The 26,539-nt window shown below is 36.7% G+C and overlaps 2 pseudogenes; both read right to left on the bottom strand.

The window, feature by feature from the left end:
* Positions 1 to 17,571: 17,571 nt before the first annotated feature.
* LOC143400489 (radixin pseudogene) lies at positions 17,572 to 18,250 on the bottom strand (annotated as a pseudogene).
* Positions 18,251 to 19,085: 835 nt separating this feature from the next.
* LOC143400490 (protein Mis18-beta pseudogene) lies at positions 19,086 to 25,858 on the bottom strand (annotated as a pseudogene).
* Positions 25,859 to 26,539: the final 681 nt, after the last annotated feature.

The following is a 26,539-nucleotide window of genomic DNA, read 5'->3' on the forward strand; positions in this document are numbered from 1 at the left end:
TTGTATTCAAACCCTCCTCCCCTACCCAATCCTTGACATTCACTTACATTCTCCATCTCTGTAGTTTTGCCCTCCATATAAATGAAATCATACATTGCACAGCACTTTGAGACTGGCTATTAAAGTTTGGTAGGATGGCTAGGAACAGTGGCGCATGTCTATAGTTCCATGATGGGGGTTGGGCGGAGGCAGTGAGGCAGGAGGATTGCAAGTTCAAGGTCAGCCTCAGCAATTTAGGAAGACCCTCCCTGAAAGCAAATAATAAAAAAGGCTGGGATGCAGCTTATTGGTAGAGTGCCACTGGGCTTAATCACCAGTACTGAAAATTAAGAAACAAACTTATTTGCTATGATGCATTTTAGATTTACTTATGTTGCTGTGTGTAAGAATAATTTGTTTCTTTTTATTTCTGAGTAATATTTCACTGTGTGGATGTTCAAGTTTGTTCATGGTTCCATCAGCTATCATATGAGTAGTTTCCTGTTCTGGTGATTATGAGTAAAGCCATTAAAAACATTTGCATCAGGGTTTTATGTGAATGAAACCTTTCAGTTCTCTTACATTGATTTTCAAATGTTAAGATAGAGTTGCATTTCTGGTATAAGCTTCCCTAGGCCATGATGTATCATCCTTTTTATACATTGCTGGATTTTTTTATTCCTTAAGAATTTGGGGATATTTATTGAGTTCTTTGTTAAATTTATTTCATTTTGTGTGGGTGGTACTAGGGATTGAACCTAGGGGTGTTCTACCGCTGAGCTACACCCCCAGTCTTTTTTATTTTTTATTTTGAGGCAGGATCTCACTAAGTCACCCAAGCTGGCCTCAAACTTGCAATCCTCCTGCTTCAACCTCCCCATTTGTTGAGATTGCAGGCATGTGTCACTGCACCTGGCTCAAGTAATTTTGGATTACACGAGGGTACTTGGGACGTCATGTTGTGAGGCATGGGTCTCTGAGTTCTGTGTTAAAATGGAGACTGTGTGTATGTTAGGTCTGGACCGCAAGCTCTGTCCCACTTCCTGTGAATTCTGGTTCTCATGAGACTTCAGTTTCCAAAGCCTTTGCTCTGCTGTTTAGGACATGTCCCATGCTTGTTCTTCTCAGGGAACTTGAGTGGCTGTTTTGTTGCTGTTGCTTGTTTGTCTGTTTTTATCATAGTCTTTATAGCCTTTGCTGTCTCACTTTATCTTGCCTGGGCATAACTTGAGAATGGGACCTTCTGTTTTCTTCATTCCCAGAGTTATGAAAAGTTCTCTGCTTTTCTTGATTCTCCCCACCTTCTCCACTCCCCAGGGCCCCACTTTCCTGATCCTCTTATAAAAAATGTGAGCTTTCCCCTGGTGTTTTAGCTGCCTACACCACTATGCAATTCTGCAGGACTGAAGCTACCCTCTGAGAAAAGTGGCGAGAAAAAATTTTAGTAATTCTCATAACACTTTTCAAACACGTGATCCCCTTTCTTCAGTTTCTCTGGCCATAAAGATGGGTTTTCTCTTGAAATTTAAAGCATCTGAACCCCCACCATCATAGAGCAGTTCTGTGTCTGGGCCACACCTGGGGAAAAGCTAGGAGGAAAAAAAAAAAAAAAACAGATTTAGTGAGTTAGTGTTTGTTAATCAGCTTTTCAAATTTTAATCACCCTCTCATTCTGCTGCTATTTTTGACTTTCCACAGCAATCTCATAGCCACTTTTTGTATTTTGTCCAAAGATTTTAGTTGTCATCTGTATGGGGAGATGTTAGAAAGAGCTTACTTATCACAACATAATCATTCATGTGATTATTTTTTTTTTATTGCATTCAACACTCAGAATAGAGATACTTTGTCATAGTTTTTCTGGGCTGTGGGGCACAGTTTTTCTAGTTCAGAAGATTAGCATTTGGAAGCACCAGGCTCTGTGTCAGGGTGTGGTTCCAACTCCCTCAGCTTCCAGGGCATCACATGTACCTTGTAAAGCTGTTGAGATCCTCCCCCTGACAGACTCAGGACCCTGTAGTTAGCACTCTATGGGAAGCCATGATATCTGGCTACCTGGACCAGCACCCCCTCCTTTTTTTTTTTTGTTTGTTTGTTTCTGGAAGATTTCTTTCTTTTCTGTTCCTCATTCCTTTCTGCATCTTTGACCATCCATTTGGGATCATTTTCCTTCCACTTGAAAAATAATTTTCAGAATTTCCAGTCCTCTGGTGGTGAGTTTTCTTAATTTTTGTTTGTTTCACATCTTTCTTTAGGCTATTTCCACCAATTACAGGATTGTGTAAGCAGTTGTTTTCCTTTATCTCATTGAAATTATTGTTCCACTGTCTTATTGTCTTGATTAAAAAGCCAATAGTATATCAAATTATGGCTCCTATGAAGGGAACTTTTTTTCCCTAGCTGATTTTAGGATTTTCATCTTCATCTTCAGTTTTCTACAGTTTTACTACAATGTTCAGCTCTGAATTCCTTATTACTTATCCTCCCTGGGATTTGTTGATTTCCTGAATCTGGATGTTAGAGTCTTACATGATTTTGGAAACATCTTAGCCTACTCTATTAGCCAAAATTTCTAACTGGTTTTCAGTTCATTCTTCTGTTTCTGAAATCAGTTGATTATTTTGTGTGTGTGTGTGTGCGGGGGGGGATTGTCTATGCATTATAGTTTTAATTTTTTTTAATAGAGAATTTCTAAATGCTGTGGCAGGTACTTTTCAACTTTGCCATAGTTGCAGTACTTCCAGAATTTGTAAACCTATTACATTTGGTCCTCAGCTCCCACTATATCATAAAATAAATTCTCAATTTCCTACTCTAAATAGCTCTTTTCAGATATTTTAAGACAATTTTGCAAGATTTGATGCTGTGATTGCTCCCTTCTTGAATTTTTCTCCTCTCATGGAGTCAAGAGACACTACCCAAACATAATTCTTCTTCTTCTTCTTTTTTTTTTTTTTTTTTTTTTTTAGTGCTGGGGATCAAACCCTGGGCCTTGTGCTTTCAAGACAAGCAACTGAGCTATATCCCCAGCCCTAAATAATTATTCTCATATTCGCTTCTCTTCCTCCTCTTAATTCCTCCTTTCCCTTTCTTTTTCTTTCTTTCTCTTACCCTTCTCTTTTTCTATCTCCCTGTCTTTGCTTATACAAATTTCTACTTAGGGTAGGGGTCTTGGATGAAGGTCTAATTAGAGTAGGGGTCTTGATAGGAAGATCAGTATGAATGTCAAATATCAAAGACAAATACATGCAAATATCAGGGGCTCTGTATCCAAGAGTTGGCACCGATTTGGTTTTTTCATTTTTTTCTGCCCTTATCTATCCTTCATTTTGACATTCCTACTGAGATTTCCCAATCAGTATCTTCAGCCATGATCTTTACCCTAAGCTAGAGATTTGTATATCTGCCTCCTGTTCATTTCTCTTTGATGTCTTGTAAGTTGTTCAAACTCAAAATGCCCCAAAGCGATCCATTATTATTTCCTGGCCTACATATCAAATTCCTGCTACCCTTTGCCCTTGTCAACCTCCCCAATTATACATATCCCTGCAGACGCTCCCCTGCCATGCATGCTATGCTGTAGCCTTATTAGACTGCACTATTTCTCTAAGGAGCCATACTGTTTATTATTCACGTTTATTGCAGAATGACTATTGTGCTACATAAATGAATTAATGACATCCACAGTTCATTGTCCTTAACTTATTCCTGCGAGTCAGCTAATGTCTAGCACTAACTGCTTCATGGACACAAAAAGATGGATGACACCAAATACCCAGCCCCGTCCCATTCATCTCATTCCTGAGTCCTGGATAGAGGGCTATTTGGGCTCTGACAATTCTTCCTTCTCAAGGGATGTGGCTTTCAGGAGTTATAATGTCCTTGCTGCTTCTTGGACCCTGACTTTGCCCCTCTAGTGCTAATCTCTCCTGTCTCAGCAGTAATTAAAGGAGTGAGGTTGGACCCCAGGGTGCTATCCTACCAGGAGGGATGAACATACCCCCCACTCCTGCTCAGGAACCCTCTTCCACAAAGTTGACACATAAGAATCAGGCAATGGACCTCTCGTATGTATATTTCGTCATATGATTATATAGGAAATGGGAGTCTTATTACTCATTGGTATAACTGCTTTATTATGGGGAGAGAAGTTTTTTGTTTTTTTTTTCTTGCAGTGCTAGGGATTGAAACCAAGGCCTCATTCATGCTAGGCAAGTGTTCTACCATTGAGCTGCATGCCCAGGCGTTTTTTTAGTTTTTATCTTGAGATATGGTTCTACTAAGTTCCTGTGACTGGCCTCAAACTTGCAATACTCCTGCTTTAGCCTCCCAAGTGGCTGGGACTGCATGTGTGTAACAACACACCTAATAGTAGATAAATTTAATAAATAAAAAATTTTATCTAATTGGCTTGTGATTACCTTTATTTATTTTTTGATTCCTGATACATTATATCTAGTAGAAAAGTAATTTCCCCCTTAACATTATTAGGGATTTAGCTTTTATTTTAAGACTAGAACTATATATATATATATATATATATATATATATATATATATATATATATATATGGAATTTGCTTGCTCAGACTGATGCTTACTTTATATTTTTCTTTTTAAAATTCATGGGTTAGATAATCACAAAACAGATCTTCAAGAAATATCTTCCATGGGTTTTTGCCTTGCTTTCACAACATTTCTTCCTTGACCTGGAATGTAGTTTGCAGGGGTTTCTGTGACAAAGTATCACAAACGAAGCAACTGGAGCCACACATATTTGTTGTCTCACAGTGCTAGGGGCCAGAAGTCTGAGATCAGGGTGTGTTGGCAGGCCCTGCTCTCTAAAGGCACTGAAGAAGCGTTCTGTGTGTGTGTGCATGCATGTGTCCAAATTTCTCTCATTTTAAAAGGACACTAGTCACATTGGATATGAGACCAATCTTACTGTAGTATGATCTCATCTTAACTAATTACATGTGTAATGACTTTACTTCCAAATAAGTTTCCTACCTGAAGTAATGAAGGTTAGGACTCCTACATATGAATTTAGGGAGTATATAATTTAATCCATAACAAACAACTTTCCTCATTTTATTCATATAGAAATGTCTGTTCATTTTTCATGGATCATGGCACCCTCTGAGATTCTCCAGGAATCACCAATGATTTTTTTTTCCTTTGTAGCCATCCTGGGCACTGCAATACCTCTGTTGCATTTATTTACTTACTAGCTTTTCTTTCCCTATGAGAGCATAATTTGCTGTGGAAGAGAACTGTTGTGCTAATTTCTGCATCCCTAGCCCAGCAGAGCACATAGCAATAATTAATGATAAATAAATATTTGTAGGTTGGATGAATGAATTGGGTGTAGGCCTATTTAAATATAGAGAAAAAACAAGCTAAATTCCAAGTATTTGTTTTTTAAAAAAAGAAGAATACAGAGATCTCATCCAATCAAATTCAGCATTTGAGAGAAACTTGCTGTTCCTCAACACAAATAGAATTTTAAAAAAACTTTTTTTAGTTGTACATGAACACAATACCTTTAGTTTATTTATTCATTTTTCTGTGGTGATGAGGATTGAGCCCAGTGCCTCACATGTGCTAGGCAAGTGCTCTACCACTGAGTCACAGCCCCAGCCCAACACATGGAATTCTGTGGATCTACATCTGTATCATCCAATACAGTTAACACTAGACACATGTGACTATTTAGAGTCAACTTAATTAACATTAAATGTATTAATGTTACACTAGCCATATTTCAATGTTCAATAACCACATGTGGATATTAGCTGCAACACTGAACAGCACACAGAGAACATGTCCATCATTTAAGTAAGTCTTATTGGATGGTGCCAGTCTAGACAGTAACATACTTTCATGGAGATAATCTTTTCTCAAGAGACATACTTCAACTTAACCATGTTATTTAATCCTTTCATATAAGACAGATATCATGTTTAGTATTGGCAAGAAATAACATATGAGTAAATTAACTCTCTGATCTTAAGTAACTTACCATTTATTACTTTCGTAAATTTGTTTGAAAATACTTTGCTAAGGAAAATTCTGTTACATTTGAAATCCTATTGAAGCAAATGAAAGTAGGGAAAACATCTCAGTGATGACATTCCAGAAAGTAAGTAGTCACTGTCTCTATTGGATTATTAAATGGACACAGGAATAGGAGTGAAAATAGGTTGAATTTATCCTATACACCTGCAAAGGTCATGCTATTATGCACACATGCTGATCCCAGTGTCCAAGATGAACAGGGCCACATTTTACCTTGACACACAAGTTCCTAAACTGGGTCTTAGAATCACACAGTTTAGCATTTAGATGTGTTATAGACTCTTGTGAAACACTATTAAATTGAACTAAATTACATTTCTGTTACTTAAGAAACTGCTTTGGTAACATTTTTACTACGAACAATGAGCAGACATCCTGGATGTGGATTTAGTGGAAATGAGAACAACTTTTCAGTGACATATGGCAAAGCTCCCTCAGGCTTATAATTAAACCATAAGGAACCAAAGGTCACCTTATGTGTCACAGAGGGTGTTTGTGCAAATATTCAAGTAAATCAAGTTGAATTCCAGAATGGATATACTGATCACCTTACAGACAAACTAAAAATATAAAGAATATTACTGGAGCAACAAAGAGAAGCCGCTCAGTATGGAAAATAACTGTCTTCAATGCATAGTTAAGTTCAAAAGCAAATTTATGGAAATATTTTAATCCTTTTCAAACATATTACTTTAAATATCATATTTGGTTTTGAATTATACACAATGAATGCTTTCAAAGTTTTTTTGCTAGTTGATGGTGTCCAAATACTATCATATTTGATAATGACTGATTCAAGATTGCTTATTTTCCTTAAAATTTAGAAAGCCTTTGTAAAGGTTTTAATAATAAGGGAAGAACTTGCTATAAACCTCTCACTCCAGTCTTTACATCACTTTTCTGTGGTGGCAATCACCAGGTAAGTGTGTTTTTATAGATTGCCTTTTCCCTTTAACCTGTGTTTATCATAGCATTTTTCTATATTGCCTTCCTACCTTCCAATTATCTTTTTAAAATTTTATACGATAGAAAAGTACCTGGTTTGTTTAACTATTCTCATATAATTACCTACTTGTAGTGTTACCATTTTTTTTCTTTTATATATAGTACCACCATGGACATCAAAGTAACTGTCAGATGCAGCAACACCAAAAATCATAATTTTATCTGAGGACAATTATTTCAAAAGACAAACAATATTATAGATTGGGGATGTAACTCAGTAGTTATCATTTGCTAGCATGCACAGGCTTGTAGGATTGATTCCAAGCACATGAAAAAAATTTTAAAAGGTCAATATTTAAGGGCTGGGGTTGTGGTTCAGTGGTAGAGCACTTGCCTGGCACATGTGAGGCCCTGGGTTCAATCCTCAGCACCACATAAAAATAAATAAATAAAATACAGGTATTGTGTCCATCACAACTAAAAAATTATTTTCAAAAAGTCAATATTTAATATGTACCCTGTCTTTTTATATCTAGCAGAGTGTAAACAAACTAGACAATAAAGGTCTAAAAAATTATGTCAGATTAAATATATAGATTAATTCTTATTACAGAAGGCATTGTTTTTAAGATTTTTAGAATTATATAAATATTTTGTAGAATTTTTTTATTATGAACAAAAAAATAAGATGACCCGTCACTATGAATTACAAACAAATGAACATTTGAATTTTCCTAATTACTAATCCAGTGGAATCCTTCCCTCTTTTTAAGGTTTCAACACTTGACTTTCACTAATGTATTTTATAATTAATGTTTGATAAAATAAATTCATAGCTTATGAGTAGCATCTCCAAAGCAGTAGCATAAATAACGATGTTGTAAATGGGAAGAATATACATATAGCTATACGCCATTTTCTCAATAGAGTAGCAAGAAGATTTGAAAAAATACTTAGGTAGAAAATTTGATGTGCTATACCCAGATTGTCAGTAGTTTCCTGATTGGCCAGTAAATAATACTTGAAAAATTTAACCAGTTAAACCAAATTCATTTTGAAATAAAAAATACAATGATTAGAGATTTTTTATCTTTGTTCCTAAAGATAATGAACATACCATTGAGTTGTGAAGAAGCTGAGGATAGAGAGCAGATGGGATTTTTGGCAAACGGTAGGCACGTCTGAGAGCTGGCAGCAGGAATTGGCTGCTGCTGAAGCATACGGTGCTCATAATACCTCAGTCAATTAAAAAAAGGTGCGGTCCAGAGTTTGCCAGTCAGAAGACATCTTAACTAGTTTTTCTTAAAGCTGAGAGCGCTCCTATCTAACCTCTTGTGGGGCCAAGCAGCCAATTTAGGATTCACTCTGGACAGCTTGCAGATATCAATTTCCCAGTGAATGCATAGAAATATTGTTAATGTAAAGTGTTTCTGTTTTGTATGGTAGTACTATGGTTTTTCACAGATGGGCAGATAAGGCACAGAGGCACCAGAGAACTTACCTAAAGTCACATAATGTGGGTCTCAGAAAAGAGGTCTTGGAGAATAATGTTGTCAACTGGATTTTCCTCTGTGACTAAATCTCCTCTGAATAAACCATCCAAATAGGATCCCCATCACAGAGATTATGAGATTCAATCTACTATTAGACTCTTATTTAAATGGAGGGCCTATGAAGTGTTACCCTTTGGAATGAAAGAGGGAAAAAATGAAGTACAAATCTTAACACATTTTTCAGTGATCCAAATGAAAAAGAGAAGGTGTGCTTATCATTATTTGTGTTAAAAGGTGTTATAAACAACAATAACCTCATCAATCTAATAAAGATTTGGAAAGATCTCAATCAGCAGAAATGATAAATCCTACCTTACTAAGAGAAATTTAGTAGTAACAAATAATAATCATTTTTTAAATTATGGTAAATAACATATGATATTAGAGGCTGGGGTTGTGGCTCAGCAGTAGAGCGCTCACATAGCACGTGAAAGTCCCTGGGTTCAATCCTCAGCACCACATAAAAATAAATAAATAAAAACAATGGTATTGTGTCCAACTACAACTAAAAATATGTATGTATTTTAAAAAATAACATGATATTAATTTATCTTTTCCATGTTTAAATATATGATTTCAGTAGAGTACCTTCACATCAATGTACAAGAGATCTCTAGAACATGTTTATCTTGCAACACTCAGTTTCCCTTCCCACTGATGAACCCAGCCTAATTCCATCTTAAAATTGGGAGCCACCTCGTCACAAAGTCATGAAAAGTTAATTTGTGTTTTACTATAAATTACTGCGATTTCTAAACTTGCTTGGAATGCCTGCCCATGCCTTGAACTCACCCATGCCTGGCTTTCCCTGACCAGATAACAACCCTCTCTGAAACCTCAGCAGCGCCTCATAAATTCTGGTGTTGGGATCTAAATTTACTCCCTAACTTGAAATGTTGAACCATTTAGATCATTAACCTATTATCCGCCTTTGTATTATTCTTGTCAAAATTCTGTTATCTGTAAGTTCTCAAGACCACTCCCTCCCTTTGCAACTTTTTGTGCTTTAAAACTTTGCTCCTTGGGCCTAGGGATGTGGCGCAAGCGGTAGCACGCTTGTCTGGTATGCACGGGGTGCTGGGTTCGATCCTTAGCACCACATAAAACAAAACAAAGATGTTGTGTCCACCGAAAGCTGAAAAATAAATATTAAAAAAAATTTCTCTCTCTCTCCATTTAAAAAAAAAAAAAAAAAGAGCTGGGGACTGTTCTCTAGCCCAGGGTTTTGGGGTGAGACAGTCCTGACCAGAATTACAAGCTTGCTTTAATTTGATTTAAAATTGCAGTTGGTGGTCTTTTCTTTGTGTTGTGGTTTAACACCCACCTTCCCCCAGACCTTGCTAAAAACCTTTCTACATTGTTTCTATTATTTTTTTATTTCATTAAGTACTTTTTATGAGTGGAATCATACAGTATTTGTCTTCCTGTGAGGGGATTATTTAGCACAGTGTCCTTGAAGTTCATCTACATTGTGGCATGTGCCAGCATTTCCTTGTGTTTTAAAGCTGAATAATATTCATGTGTGTGTATCATGTTTTCTTTATTTATTCATCTGTCCATGGACATTTGGGCTGCTTATGTACTCTTCTTAGCTACTGGGAATAGGCTATAATGAACTTGGATGTGTAACTACTTTCTTGAGATCCTGTTTGAATTATTTTTAGTATACATCCTGAAGTAGAAATGCTGGAAAAGAGGATAATTCTATTTTTAATTTTTTGAGGAGGAGACTTTTCTAAAATGGCTGCACCATTTTATATTCCCATCACTGTACACCAGTACATCTCTGAATCCTCTATAACATGTTAGTTTCTGTTCTTTTGATAGAGGCTATCAGGATATGTGTGTGAGGTGGTGGTTTTGATTTGCATTTTCCTAAAGATTAATGCTGTTGAGTATCTTTTCATCTACCCATTGGCCATTTGTATATGAACTTTGGAGAAATGTTTATTTGCACATTTAAAAAACTGGTTTTCATTTTGTTATTAAGTTATAAAAGTTTCTTATATATTCTGGATGTTGATTCCTTATATGATTTGCGTTTATTTCCTATTTCATAGATTGTATTCACTCTGTTGATATTTTCTTTAACCAACAGAAGTTTTTAAGTTTAACATAATCCCTTTTGTCTGTTTTTATTTTTTATTTTTATTTTGTTGCCTATATTTTGGTGTTATATCCAAGAAATCATTGTCAAATCCAATGTCCTGAAGTTTTTTCCTTTGAGTTAACTTTTGTATAAGGTACAAGAAACTTGTTCAACTTCATTCTCTTGTTGGACTTCATTCGAATTTTTCAAGCACCATTTATTGAAGAGAATGTCCTTTCCCTTTTGTATAGCCTTAGCACTTTGTCAAAAATCATTTGGCCATTATTTGGTTTAGATATGTGGTGTCCCTGAAAAGCTCATGTATGAGATAATGCAAGAAGGTTTAGAGGTGAAATGATTGGGTTATGAGAGTCTTAACGCAATCAGTGAATTAATCCCCTGATGGGGATTACCTGAGTGGCAACTGAAAGCAGGTGGGGTGTGGCTGGAGGAGGTGGGTACTATGTCTTTGGTGTAGACATAGTACTCATAGTGAGGTCTTCCTCTCTCTGCTTCCTGGCACCATGTTCCCAGCTGCTCTTCTCCAACATACCCTTTCACCATGATGTCCTGCCTCACTTTGTGCCCAGAGCAAAGTGAATTGGTGAACTGAAGTTGGTGATTTATAGAGCAAGATCTCTGAAACTGTGAGCCCCAAAATAAACTTTTCTTCCTCTAATATTGTTCTTCTTGGGTCTTTTGGTTGCAGTAGTGAAAAATCTGTCTAAAACATATATGCAAAGTTTACTTCTGGACTCCCTATCCTGTTCCATTGGTCTATATATTTATCTTTATGCCAGGACCACAACATCTTATTTACTCTTTCTTTGTAATGTGTTTTGAAATCCAGAAGTGTGCATTCTGTAACTTTGCTTTTATTTTTTAAGATTGTTTTGGCTATTTTAGTCACTCAAAGATTACCTAATTTAAAAAATTATATATAATATATAATATATGTTTATACATATGTGTGTGTGTGTGTGTGTGTGTGTGTATCTATTTCCCAATGGATCTTTATTTTATTTTTATTTATCTATTTATTTATATTTATTTATTTATCTACCACTGAGCCACATCTCCGGCACAAGATTACCTAATTCTTTTTATTATTATAGTAAATAGTATTGTTTCTTTAATTTCCTTTTCAGATTGGTCATTGTTATTGCTCAAAAGCACAACTGATTTTTCAGTTGACTTTATATCCAGCAAGTTGGCTGATATTATTAGTTGTAAGAGTCATGTGTGTGTTGGTCTGGGGATACAGCTCAGTTGGTAGAGTGCTTGCCTTGTATGCACAAAGCCCTGAGTTCAATCCCCAGCATCACACACACACACACACACACACACACACACACACACAAGAGTTGTGTGTGTATACATGTGTACATAATTTTTAGTGTGTGTGTGTGTGTGTGTGTGTGTGTATATATATATATATATATATATATATATATATATATATATATATATATATATATATAATGTTTTCTGCTCACAAAATTTCACTTCTTATCCACTGTGGAAAAGAAGAATTTCTTTTTCTTGTCCAATTGTTCTGGCTTGAAATTCCAGTACTATGTTGAATAGTAGTGGCAAAATTAGTATACTTACTTTGTTTCTGATCTTAAAGGAAAAGCTTTAGTCTTTGTTTTTTAACCATTGAATATAATGTTAGCTATGAGCTTTCCACATATAGTTTTTATTGTGTTGATGTAATTTTCTTCTATTCTTTGTTGAATGGTTTTATCAGGAAAGGGTCTTGAATTGTTAGTTTTTTCTGTATCAATTTCAATGAACATGTGTTTTTGTTCTTCATTTTATTAATGTACTTTATTGTGTAGATTATTTTTTTAATTTTTTTAGTTGTTTATTTTATATATTTATTTATTTTTATGTGGTGCTGAGGATGGAATCCAGTGTTTCACACATGCTAGGCAAGTGCTCTACCATTGACCTACAACCCCAGCCCTATAGATTGATTTTTATATTGTGGTACACCATCCATGATGTTATTGAGTGGTCTTTTGCTTGGTACTGAGCCATTGAGGACTTAGGTCTTCCTTTGGGAATGATCCCGGCATTCCTCTGTGCAGACTGCCCAAGGCGTGAAATCTCTGCCCTTTCTCTACCAATGGAACTGCTTTCGTAGCTCCGGAGTTGAGTGTAACCTATTGGGAACTAACAGTTCACCCCCTACCTTATTTGGTGAAGAAAATTCTGTAGAAAATCTTTTGATGTCTCCTCCATATATATATATAAACCAAATATGGGCACTCTCTTTCCATTGTGGAAGCTGGATCCCTAAGGTAGTAGAGGTGTCCCACCCTGGCTTTTCAAGATTACTTCCAGTGTAGTGTGTTTTCTTTGTCACCTTTTCTTTTTTTTCTTTTTTTCTTACCTTTTTTTTTACCTTTTCTTTTCTTAGCTTTATTTCGCAGGCAGTCTACATCCCGCAGAGGAAACCCAAATTCCATCAGCCGCCTGGGATGTGAGCAAGATTATATGTTGAACTATCCTTGAATTCCAGTTATAAATACCCCTTGGTTATTGTGTATAATCCTTTTAATGTGGTACTTAATTTGGTTTGCTACTATTATGTTTAGAATTTTTGCATTAAAGATATATGTTTATACTTTGTGTTTTTGTCTAATTTTGGCATCAGGGTAATGTTGACCTCATAGACTGGGTGTGGAAATTAACTGTACTCTTAATTAACTTCTTATTCTTTAACTGTTTAAAGTTTGAGAGGAGTTTGGTATTAATTCTTCTTTAAATGTTGATGGAATTATCCAGTGAAACCATGTGTACCTGGGCTTTCCTGTGATGGGAGATTTTTGGTTACTGTTTCAATCTCCTTGCTAATTCTAAGTCTGTTAAGATTTTTTATTCCTTTTTTTAAAAAGGTTTATTTATTTCTGCTATCAAAGAACAGAATTATGACAGTGTAATTTAACAATCCTAATTGGCTTCATTTTTAACTTTAAAATCAGGTAACACTTCATTCCATAAAACAGAATCAGTTTTCCTATGAGCTAAGCACTCATCAAAAATAATTTGATGAGTTAACATCAGATTATTTATTTTGCTTACACAAAATAAGGACAAGGGAACTTCACTATTTCGCCAGTTGAGAATGGCTCTTCTCCCTCCAATCCAGATTTCTCTTGGAGGACCAGATGTGTCAGCTTGGTTTGATTGACTCCATGTTTTGTTTTGTTTTTACCCTGGAATATTGTTTCTGTTGAAAAACTGGCTTCACAAAGAAGGTGGCAGCAGGAAAATTTCAGAATCCAAAGCTTAAAAATAAGTCTTGGGCTTATTTTCTGTCTCTGGGGGGGATCATCCGGTGTCTGAGGCCTGGGGACAGAGGCAAAGTCCCCAGCTACCCATCCAGGAGATGTCACTCTCAGTAGCATCTGGTGTCCTGACCTTTGCTCGCCCAGGATGACAGTGGGTAAGGAGCAGCAGGTCACAGGGGGCCCCTGACCCTCTGGGAGATAGAGCTCTCCCTGGGCAGACCCCAGGGCTGAGGGTCAGCAGCCAGGGGAGAATCAACGATTGTCCCTGCCTGTGGTCCTTGAGGTCCTGGGGCAGGGATGTAGGAGGCAGCCAGTGTTACAAGATGTCCCTGTCCCCAGCCAGGCCGGGTGCCTGGCTAAGCGAGGAGAAAGATGGTGTCCCTACTCAGGGCCTGGCCCCTGCGCCTGGTCTCACTTCCTCCCCGGCACCACCTGGAAGGGAAGTGACACCCAGGGGAAGGCCGGGAAGTGAGGCCAACTGTCACATTCAAGTTCAGGGTGTGACAGCTCAGTCTGCCCCCCAATGGCCCCATATTCGGCTCCCCTTCATGGGCCACATCCCTTCTGAGAGTCATGGCCTGCCCTTTATAGGCACAAGGACCCAGAAGTTCCAGGAACACGTCTATGTTTAGGCCCCCAGATCCAGAAGTTCCTCAGACATCCATGTTTAGGTCCCCAGATCCAGAAGTTCTCAGACATCCATGTTTAGGCCCCCGGATCCAGATCCTGAAGTTTCAAAGGTGCACGTCCATGTTTAGGAGCCTGGATCCGGAAGTTCCTCGGGCACACATCCATGTTTAGGCCGTAGCATCCAGAAGTGCCTCAGGTGCACATCCATGTTTAGGCTCTAGGATCCGGAAGTTCCTCAGGTGTCCATGTTTAGGCCCCCCGATCCAGAAGTTCCGGAGGTGCACATCCATATTTAGGCCCCCAGATCTGGAAGTTCCTCAGGTGCACATCCATGTTTAAACCCCCAGATCCGGAAGTTCATCAATCCTCCATGTTTAGGCCATAGCAACAGGAAGTTCCTCAGGCACACATCCATGTTTAGGCCCCCCAATACGGAATTTCCTCAGACATCCATGCTTAGGCCTCTGGATCTGGATCCAGAAGTTTCAAATGTGCACATCCATGTTTAGGAGCCTGGATCTGGAAGTTCCTTAGGTGTCCATGTTTAGGCCCCCAGATCCAGAAGTTCCTCAGGCGTCCATATTTAAGCCCACGGATCCGGAGGTTCCTCAGGTGCACGTCCATGTTTAAGCCCCCAGGTCCAGAGTGAGATTTTTCATTTCTTGTTCCTGGTTCTCCTTTCCTCTTTTGTTCCCTCTCCTCCCCCATTTCCTGGCTGCCATAAGCTGAGCAGTTTTCTTTTGCCATTGCCCTTCCACTATGACATTTCTGCATTGCAAGAGCATGGACAGAACCTCTGAAACTGAGCAAAATAAAGCTTTCCTCCTCTCGATTGTTCTTGTAGGTATTTTGGTCACCACAACAAAAGGCTAGCACAAATCTGTTTACATTTTGTTAGTTGTAGTTTTTTCAGTTCCTTACTTCTTCCCTTGATGTGTTCTTTTGTGTTTCATTGGTGGGTTTGTTTGTTTGTTTTTGGTTGTTTGTTTTCAGATTTTAGGACAGTCTGGAAGTCTTAATTAGAAAAACAAAAACAAAACCAAAAAAACCCACATTGGATATTCTTTGCTTTAAGATGACTGGTTTGAAATTGTTTTGACAGGGATGCTCTATATATTCTTTCTTATGTACTATCTCACTTATATTCTTCAGTACTTTTTGAGTAGTTTTTTGAATGTAAATCATTAAAATTTCTATTACATACTTTTGGGTTTTCACTGTCTGTTCTTCAGTTTGCCTTAGATGTTCCATTAACTCTTCTTTTTTGCCTTCTAGTCTTTCTTTTTTTCTGTTTTATTTTCATTCTTTAATTGTGCCATTTATAACTGTTTTTAATATTTTTCCCCCCAACCTGAGCCCTCATCTCTTATACTTCGATAGTATCAGCTTTTCTTCACTGCATGTATAGTTCATGGTTTCCCACACATAGGGCCAAAATCTATTTACTGATTCTCAGACAAGGATCCTGAAAAACAAAATTGGGTGCCTTTTTGTAAATTGGCTTTATGACTTTTTTTTCCCCCCATATCTTTGGTGGTCCTGGAACCACTCTTCTGTAGATATAGAAGAAAAACTATATAGGGAATATATCCAATTTTTTAAAATTTTAATTTGTTCTTTTTAGGTATATGTGACAGAGTATATTTTGAGATATTATACATACATGGCATATAACTTCCCATTCTTGTGGTTGTACATGATGTGAAGGTTCACTGGTTGTGTATTTATATCTGAACAAAGGAAAATTATGTCCAATTCATTCTACTGTCTTTCCTAATACAATCCCCCCTCTCTTCCCTTCATTCCCTTTGTCTAATCCAATGAACTTCTATTCTTCCCTCACCACTCCTTATTGTGCATTAGCATCTGCATATCAGAGAGAACATTCAGCCTTTGGTCTTGGGGACTGGCTTATTTCACTTAGCATGATAGTCTCCAGTTCCAGCCATTTACTGGCAAATGCCATAATTTCATACTTCCTTATGGCTGAGTAATATTCCATTATGTATATATACCACATTTTCCTTGTGTATTCATCTGTTGAAGGGCATTTAGTTTGGTTCCATAGCTTAGCTATTGTGAATTGAGCTGCTATAAACAATGATGTGGCTGTGTCTCTGTAGTATGCTGATTTTTAAGTCCTTTGGGTATAAACCAAGGTGTGGGATAGCTGTGTCAAATCGTGGTTCCATCCCAAGTTTTCTGAGGAATCTCCATACTGCTTTCCACAATGGTTGTACCAATTTGCAGTTTCACCAGCAATGTATAACTGTACCTTTCCCCCCACATCCTCACCAACATGCATTATTATTTGTATTCTTTATAATTGCCATTCTGACTGGAGTGAGATGGAATCTCAATGTAGTTTTAATTTGCAATTCTCTAATTGCTAAAAATGTTGAACTTTTTTTCATATGTTTGTTGACTGATTGTATTTCTTCTGTGAACTGCCTATTCAGTTCCTCTTCCCATTTATTAATTATGTTATTATTATTGTGTGTGTGTGTGTATGTGTGTGTGTGTGTGTGTGTGTGTGTGTGTGTGTGTGAGTTAAGTTTTTGAGTTCTTCGTATATCCTAGAGGTTAATACTCTATCTGAGGTGCAGGTGGCAAAGATTTTCTCCCATTCTGTAGCTTTCTCTTAACATTCTTGATTGCTTCCTTTGCTGTGAAGCTTTTTAGTCTGCTATCATCCCATTTAGTATTGATTTTACTTTTTGCACTTTAATTATCCTGTTAAGGAAGCTGGTTCCTAAGCCGACATGATGAAGAGTTGGGCCTACATTTTTTTCTAGTAGATGCAAGGTCTAATGCCTAGGTCCTTGATCCACTTTGAGCTGAGAGATAGGGGTTCAATTTCATTCTACTACATGTGGATTTCCAGTTTTCTCAGCACCAATTGTTGTACAGGCTATCTTTTCTCAAATGTATGTTTATGGTAACTTTGTCTAGTACGAGATAACTATATATATGGGTTTGTAGGACAAAGAATTTTGCCATTAAATATTTTTTATTTAACTCAAGGGAAAGCCAATTTTAGGTGTTAACTTGTCATCATGCTCATAAATATTCAGAACCAAAGCCTCAACACCTACATTCATTTTATATTTCAAAACAGTTGACACCATACATTTCTAGATCTTGTGCAAACTTCAAGTATTTTATTGTCCAATTTCCCCTAAGCATTTTCCCATGTTCTTCATGCCACCTCTGTATTCTTTCTTCCCACAGTTCTTTTGTCAGTTTGTGTTGTTACAAAACATGCTAGGATAGGAGTCTATCATTAGCTAGGTAGACTGATATATGAATTTCTTTATTACACTCTCCATATGTGGCTTAGCATAGGAGTCCCAAAGAACTGCAGGTTCTGGTGGGTGATACAACTCATCGTGTAAGATGACTTCTTAAATGTGCAAGAAGAAAACTCTCCAGGTTATTTCTTGAATTAATTCCTCAGAAACATGTTCAATAAATAGTTTAGCTCTAAACTTGAACCGTAATGCTGTGCCACCTTTTTATTTAGTTAAAGCCATGTAGAATAACATTTGCTGTACACATACTGCAGCCCAAAACAAAACAAAACAACCAGACCTCACACAATCCAACTGTTTTCATCACCTGGTCAAAAAGTTGTTTGCCAGCTGTAGTGGGCTGAATGGCAAATTCCAGGCATTCAAATTAATTTCACTGCAATCACATAAAACATCTTAAAGTTATAATTATCTGCCATAAACTAATAACTTACCTTCAACCACATATAAAAACACTGATCCTTGTAACTCTGCCATTTTACGTTAGGACACAAATTACCTTTCTGTATTATGTATGCCTTTGTTTTTAAAAATCAGACTTTAAATTGATTTACACATCTATTTCATAATTCTAGGGATATTTACCAAGGAATTCAGTATTTTTGTATGGCTGTTTGTTATCCTTTTGCTTCAGCCTGAAGCACTCCCTTGTGGACAGGTTTTGTGGTGAAGAACTGCTTCAACTTTTATTTATCTTGGAAAGTATTAAATTCTCACTTCTAGAGAAGAGTTTTGCCAGATATCATATACTGGGTTGGAAGCTTTTCCTTTCACTACTTTGAATATGTCATCTCACTCCCTTTAGGCCTAAAGTTTTTGTAGAGAAACTTGCTAATAATCTAAAGCAGTTCCCTTGTACATGAAGAGTCACTTTTCTCTTGTTGCTTTCAAAATCTGTGACTTTCTCGTTATCTGTTTGTTTGTTTGTTTGTTTTTCTTATGGTGAGGCTCAGTGAAGTCTCTTTAGATTTATCTTCGTTAGAATTATTTTAGCTTCTTGATTTTGTATATCCATTCTTCTCCTTAGATTTGGAAATTTTTAGACTTTATTTCTTTGAATAGGGTTTGTATCCCTTTGTTCTTCTGGATGATAGAGAACATAGTAAGACCAGCATATTCCATGAACATGGGTTCAATTTCTGGACTATATTTGCACTGAAGTTACTTTCTAAATCAGAAGTCAAACTGTGCAAAATATGATGTCAGTTGACATGGCATTTTAAAACTGCATACATAGTAGTTTGGGTAGAAGCATTGTTCACAGAGAAGATAAATCCATATCCAGTGTTTTTTTCCAGTAGGAATAAAGCACTGCGCCATCCATGATGGAAGTAGTCCAGTGCGATCAACTTGCCACCAGGTGGTTGGCTCATCACTTCATTACTGGTCTCAAGTCTGAATGAGATTTTTACTGCAATTAATAACCATGAACTTAGTGACTTAAAATGACAGAAGTTTATTATCTTAGTTCTGGAGGTCACAATTTTAGCATGATCTCACTGAGAAAAGTCATGGTAATGGTAGGGCTTCACTCTTTCTGGAAGCTCTAAGGGAGAATTGATTCTTGGACTATTTAGCTTCTAAAGGTCACACACATTTTTTGACACCTGATGCATTATTAAAATGTTAGGTTTTTGTTGTTTTGGAGAGTCTTCAAATTTTTTATCCTATAATGAAAATCCTGTCATTTTTTTATTGTGTCCATATAAAACTTTTATATTTTTTGATGTTTTCTCTCATTATTATTAAGCTCAATTAAAGAGATAAAACTATATTATGCAATTTGTTAAATATTACCCATAGAATATTATTTATTTGTATTTAACATAAGAAAAAAATGCTTCATCAGTATTCATATAGTAATTGCTCCATGTAGGAATACCAACAGTCAACATTAAACCCAGCTGTATTTTCAAACCAACCCTGCACCTTTATATCAGAGGATATGTGGGATGTTGCGCCTTAACCCATAAATTTGAAGTGTAAGATGTTTTTGGACATAAGTATTATGAAATCGTTAAGTTCTTAAGGCACATAGCTATGAAACCTGGACAGAAGATTCCTTAATTTTTCACCTAAGAAAAACTTCAAAATTCATTTGGAAAACTGGCCTACAGGTAAACATAATAATTCGCCTCTTCCAATCACTCGGTTCTATTTTTTTTTAATTTATTTTTTAGTTGGATACAATACCTATATTTTTTTTAAATTTATTTTTTAGTTGGACACAATACCTATATTTTATTTATTCATTTTTATGTGGTGCTGAGGATCAAACCCAGTGACTCCCACACGCTCTGCAACAGCTCTACCATGGAGCTACAACTCCAGCCCTTGTCCCATTCTTGAAGACAATCTTTTCTCAAGAAATGTCTGAACAGAAGATAGCAAAAAAGTCTGAACCTGAAATTCAAGCCTTCTTCAGTTTTCTGGCTTGGACTGGTCAGAATCTTCATTAGTGAATTTAAGTGAATATGTGTTAGCATTTCTCTTTCAGCTCTGCAATCTTTCCTGGTACAGGTTCATTGTGAATATCCATCTCAGATGCACTTATTTTAGCTCTTGCTTTTAAGAGATAACACACTATTTTATCACTGGAAAGGCAGAAGTGACCTCTCAAGGCAACCAAAGCAACATGGGTGGAATAGGAATTTCATGAGAACTACAGAATAAAAGGTTATAAGTGCTGCATTTGAGCAAACCTCCAATGCTAACAAGGAAGGGTACTTCCAAAACAGTATTATTTGTGACTCTGGAGAAGACCACAACCCCAGGGGAACGTGATGGGTTCGAGGAGAGGTTCATTGAATTGGTGAGCAAGTGGCAATGCAGACCCTGGGACACTGTTCATCTCTTGGGCTGTAGCCATGACAGCAGCAGCAGGCCGGTTGGGGGTTCCTTTGCCCCTGTGTCCCATCAGGCAAGGACCCCTCCATCACCTGCGTCTCCCACTCCATGAGGTGTTAAGAGAGGATTCACCAATCACCTCCTTAGTGCCGTCACAAAAATCACTGCACAACATGACTGAGGCTGCCGCCACTGAGTGGCCATCTTCTTGCCTATAATTATTATTATAAGAATCCTGTAATTCCTTTTATAAAAAAGTGAAAGAAAGTGTAAACTGGCAAATTAATTATCATAGCAAGAGACTTGCCCAGCACAGTGGCACCTGCCTGTAATCCCAGTGGCTAGGAAGGCTGAGGCAGGAGGATCTGAGTTCAAAGCCAGCCTCAGCAAATTAGTGAGGTGCTAAGCAACTCAGTGAGACCCTGTCTCTAAATAAAATAGAAAATAGGGCTGGGGATGTGGCTCAGTGGCTGAGTTCCTGGGACCAAAACAGCAACAACAATCACCAAAATAGGAAAAAAAAACACACACAAAGACTTAAATATGCCACTCTCTGATACAGACCTATCAAAAAGACAAGATGTCAGCATTTAAAAAGCACAGTTTTTCAATTTGATTCTTAAAAGCATCACACAAAGTCTGGCATGCTTTTGCACCCCTTGTAATCCCAGGAACTTGGGAGGTTGGGGCAGGAGGATCACAATTTCAAGGCCATCCTGGACTTAGCAAGACCCTGTCTTGAAATAAATAAAAAGAGCAAGGGATATAGCTCAGTGGTAGAGTGCCACTGAATTTAATCCCAGGTACTAAATAAAGAAAGTAAATTCAACTCAATAATGCTGACAAAAGCAAATTTAAAAAACCCAACCACCTCACCTTCTATTAAGGAACATTAAAGAACTGAGTAAGTTTAGAGTAAATGGTATATCAGTGACTTCAATTAATATTATAACGATGCGATGTTCTTTCTCTCCAAATTTGTGGAGAGCATTGACTTGGATCATGGTCTCTGCCTTGTATTGTGGCTGGGAACTTCCTGTGTAAATTTCAGATAAAGATTGCCCAGTTGCTGTGGTGATGCCCTACTTGAGGAGGTTCTGTATAAGGCAGGGGACTATCAGTCTTGAACCTAGTTCAGACACCAACTGCTATTGATAGAGAATTATAGAGGTAGTAAGTTAGTTATAATTGCTTGCAGGTGCTTCAACCTTCAAGCCTGCCTGCTTTGAAGAAACTCTCATAGAAACCCTTTTGATGATAAAGCCTATATGATATAAATGAGCTGAGCTAGCTCTGGGTCATTGTTCCTCCATCAGAAGATGATGTCCCATCTGGTCCCAGCTTTCTTCCTATAAGTATATGTTTGTCTTTTGTCATCCCCCATTGCCCAGTTTCTAAGATTCAGCCATGCAGGTCATGGCACAAACTCACCTATAAGATAAAAGCAATGAAATTTGACATACTCTAGGAATTTGTTCATCAAAATTATTTAATTTATTGTCATAAAATGGCCCATAATAATCCTCTTATTATTGTAATATTTATTGAATCTAGTGATGTTTCCTTTCTCATATTTAGCTTTGTTAATTTGTTTTTTTTTCTCATCTGGGCAGAGATTTATCAATTTTATTGATCTCAAAGAACCAACTATGAGTTTCATTTACTTTATTATTTTCTTGTTTTTTTTTAATTCATAAACTTCTGCTTTTATTTTTTCCATCCTGCCACATATTTTGTGATTGATTTGATTTTTTTTCAGCTTTTCAGGGGTATATAGAATATTGATTTGAGATTTTTACTTTTTCTATTATACACACTTAGTGCTTATAAATTTTCCCCCAAAGTACTGATTTGGTGGTATCTCAACATATTTTGTTATATGGTATTTTAATTTTCATTCAGTTCAAAATATTTCCTAATTTGACTTTTGATTTATTTGGCATCAAGTTTATCAAGTGTAGTCTTTAATTTCCACATATTTGGGGATTTTCTAGATACTTCTATTATTGATTTCTTATTCAATTCTATTGTGACCACAGAAGATACTTAGAATGTTTTAAATACTCTTGATCTTATTGAGACTTTTGGTCCAGAATGTAATCTATTTTGGCAAATATTTCACATACTTTTGAAAGGAGTATGTTTTTATTGTTGTTGGATAGAGAATGGTATAAATGCCAACTAGATCAAGTTAGTTTAGGTTCAAGTCTTTTTGCCTGCTCTTATCACCTGTTTAAAGAGAAGTACTTAAATCCTGATTATGGATCTTTTTTTTCTTGTGAGTCTATTAGTTTTTGCTTTAAGTATATTGCAATTCTGTATTTAGTGAATAAATGAAGAACTGACTCCTTTATCATTATAAAATTATGTGGCATTTTTTATTTTCATTCAGTTCAAAATATTTTCTAACTTTACTTTTGATTTTTTTGTCACCTAGGTTAATGAAAAATATATTCTTCAGATTCCATGTATTTGGGGATTTTCATTTGTGATATTTTTTTACCCCAAAATATGCTTTGATATTATTTTGCTACTATAACTTTTTTCTCTTCAGTATTAGGGATTGAATCCGAGGGCACTCTACCACTGGGATATGTCCCAAAGTCTGGTCTTATTTTTGAGACAAGACCTTACTAAGGTGTCCAGGCTGGCTTTGAACTTGTGACCCTTTTGTCTCAGCTTCCTGAGTTACTAAGATTACAGGTGTACACAATTATGCCCAGCTTGTAGCTTTCTATTGATTAATGTTAATGTGAAATGTCTTTTATATCTTTAATTTTAAAATGTGTTTCTTGTACATACTCCACTGTTGTCTTTTTTTAAAAAATCCCATATGACACTACTCTTTTAATTTAGATATTTAGATCATTTACATTTAATATGACTTGATATGATTAAGTCTAAATCTAAATCTACCATCTTGTTATTTGTTATGCTTTGGTTTACTTTTTCCTCTCTTTGCCTTCTTTTGGAGTAATTGAATAACTTATTCATGATTCCATTTAGTCTCCTTTTTAGCTTACCAGATATAAACTTTAATTATTTTAGTAGTTTTTATTTGTGCATGTCTAACTCCTCATAGTACATCTTTGAGTAGTGTGATATTACTTTACATAGAAGAAACTTATTTCTCCCCTTCTGATCTTTATGCTATTATTGCCATATATTTTACAATTACATAATATAGATTCAATCCCTTTTGTTTTTCAAAGATTTAAATATTAAAAATTTTAAATATTTACCCATGTAATTGTCAATTCTGATGTTCTTTGTTCCTTTTTATAAATCTGATATTTTCTTTCCACCTGAAGAATTTTAACACTTTTGCAGTGTGAGCTTGTTGATGTTGGATCCTTTTCAGTATTTGTCTCTTCTTTCTGGACTTAATTTTTTTTAATATTTATTAAGTTGTAGTTGGACACAATACCTTTATTTATTTATTTTTATGTGGTGCTGAGGATCGAACCCAGGGCCTCACATGTGCTAGGCGAGCGCTCTACCACTGAGCCACAATCCCCCTTAATTTTTTTCTTTCAGTACTTAAGGTGTTGTTTTACTGTCTTCTCCCTGCTTCTTTTTCTGGCAAGAAATCTGCCATTAACTTTGTCCTTGTTGTGTGCATAATATCTTTCCTTTTCTAGCTGTTTTCCCCCACCTCCTGCTGAGGACTGAACCCAGGAGTACTCTGTCACTGAGATGCATCCCCAGACTTCATATTTTTTTATTTTGGGACAGGGTCTCACTATGTTGTCCAGGCTAGCATCAAACTTGTGATCTTCCTGCTTCAAGTGAGTTGCTGGAATGACAGACATGCACCACATTGCTCTGATTATAAAATATTCTCTGTATTATTAATTTTGAGTAATTTGTTTTATGATGTTCCTTGGTGTCATTTCCTTCATGTTTCTTGTGCCTGGTGTGTTGAGTTTCTTGGACCTGTTTTTCATTTTAATCAAATTTGGAAAATTTTCATCTATTATTCCTTTTTGTTTTCTCTCGTTTCCTTCAGAAACAGTAATTATATATATTGCTGAGATTGTCCCACAGTTTACTGTCATTCTGTAGACTTTTTTTAAAGTTATGAACCTCACTTTAGAGTTCCTATTTTCTGTCTCCAAAATCAATAATATTCTTTTCTACATTGTGAGATCTGTTAATTTTATTTACTACATTGAATATCTCACACATTTCTAGTATAGTCAGCTCTTCATCACTGTAACCAAAATACCTGACAAGAACAACTTTAGAGGAGGATAAGTTTATTTTGGCTCATGGTTTTGGAGTTTCAATCCATGGTTGGTTGACTCCATTGCTCTGGCCCTGAGGCAGAACATCATGACAGCAGGGTATGGCAGAAAGAAGTTTCTCAGCACATAGCAGCCAGGAAGTGGGGTGGGGAGAGACAGGCTGCAAGAATACCTTCTCTAGTCACACCACATCTTGCCTACAGTTGCCACCCAGTTAGGCTATTCAAACTAGGATGGATTGATTAGGTTATGGCTCTCATAACCTACTTATTTTACCTTTAAATATTCCTGCATAGACACGGCAGGTTTTGGGAGACACCTCATATGCAAAGCAAACATAGGTCAGATTGGAACAGCCTTTAACAAAAGGCTAATTATTCTCCACTGAGGCAAGACCCTTCTGTGTACCCTACCCTGTGTCAGTGAACCATGAAGTTTTCCATTCCTGTTGATGGGAAAAAGCATTATAACCTATTTTGTGTGAGCACAGGGCACTGTTAACTGCAAGTGCAGGTTATTGTTACCATCCTTTCGAATAGTCCTTCCCTAGTCTTGGGGACTTTCCTCACACAAACTGATCAGTACTCAGCTGAATTCACAAAGACGCCCCTATGCAGAGTCCTTTGTTGCAGCTCTCTTCATTATTTTGCCCTGTGAACTGTAACTCCTTTGTTTTTTCTGGACTCCTAGCCTCACTTCCTTATCATGGAGAGTCTACCAGACTGCCTGGATTCCTCTTTCCTGCTTCATGGCTTAGAAATTTTCTCAAGGTAGTAATCTAGGGACAATCACAGGGTTTACCTCTTACCCCTCCGCTTTCCTTCAGTATCATTGTCCTTCACTCTCAGACTTGAATAAATCCTACTCATATACTCACTCATCCTCGTCTATGGATTTAATTCTTTGAATTCATGAGAAGAGAACACAGAAAGAATTTGGTGATGAGCTGCAGGGATCTGCTGAAAAACTAGAGAGCATAGCCTGCTATTAAGAAGGACAACATGTTTCTTGACTTCAGAGCCCTGCAACTTATGCAAACCTCACTTGCCAGCATAAGTGGAGAAACTTGGTTTTACTATGCTAGAAATGTAAACTGCAGAGCCCTAAACTTGACTTACTGAATCAAAAGCCCTGTGGGTGGGGCAGGTGACTGGTGTATGGTAAAGCCTGAGAATCACTGCTATATTAAGATATATAAAAGCTTTAGTTATAAAAGTAATGATACAAAAAGGAAATATAGAAAATAAACATTAATGGAGGAACCTAGATGGGTGTTCACTATGAAATTTATAACTTTTCTGTGGGGAAAAAGGTACAGATGCAAGAACAGAAAACTGAAAGAACACAAGAGCTCAGAAATGGTCCTGTGTATGCATAGGTTCTTGATTATATAATAAAATTTGCACCACAGATTAATAGGAAAAAGCAGACTTGTGTAGAGAAAACATGGAGTTGGATCCATGCCTTGTACAATATACAATGGTAAACTTGAGATGAACTAATCTAAATAATCTAGTTTGTAGTTGTCAATGGATCTTTTATTTATTTACTTAGATGCTCAG

This window comes from Callospermophilus lateralis, chromosome 5 (assembly GCF_048772815.1).
Source record: "Callospermophilus lateralis isolate mCalLat2 chromosome 5, mCalLat2.hap1, whole genome shotgun sequence".
Taxonomy (NCBI): Eukaryota; Metazoa; Chordata; class Mammalia; order Rodentia; family Sciuridae; genus Callospermophilus; species Callospermophilus lateralis.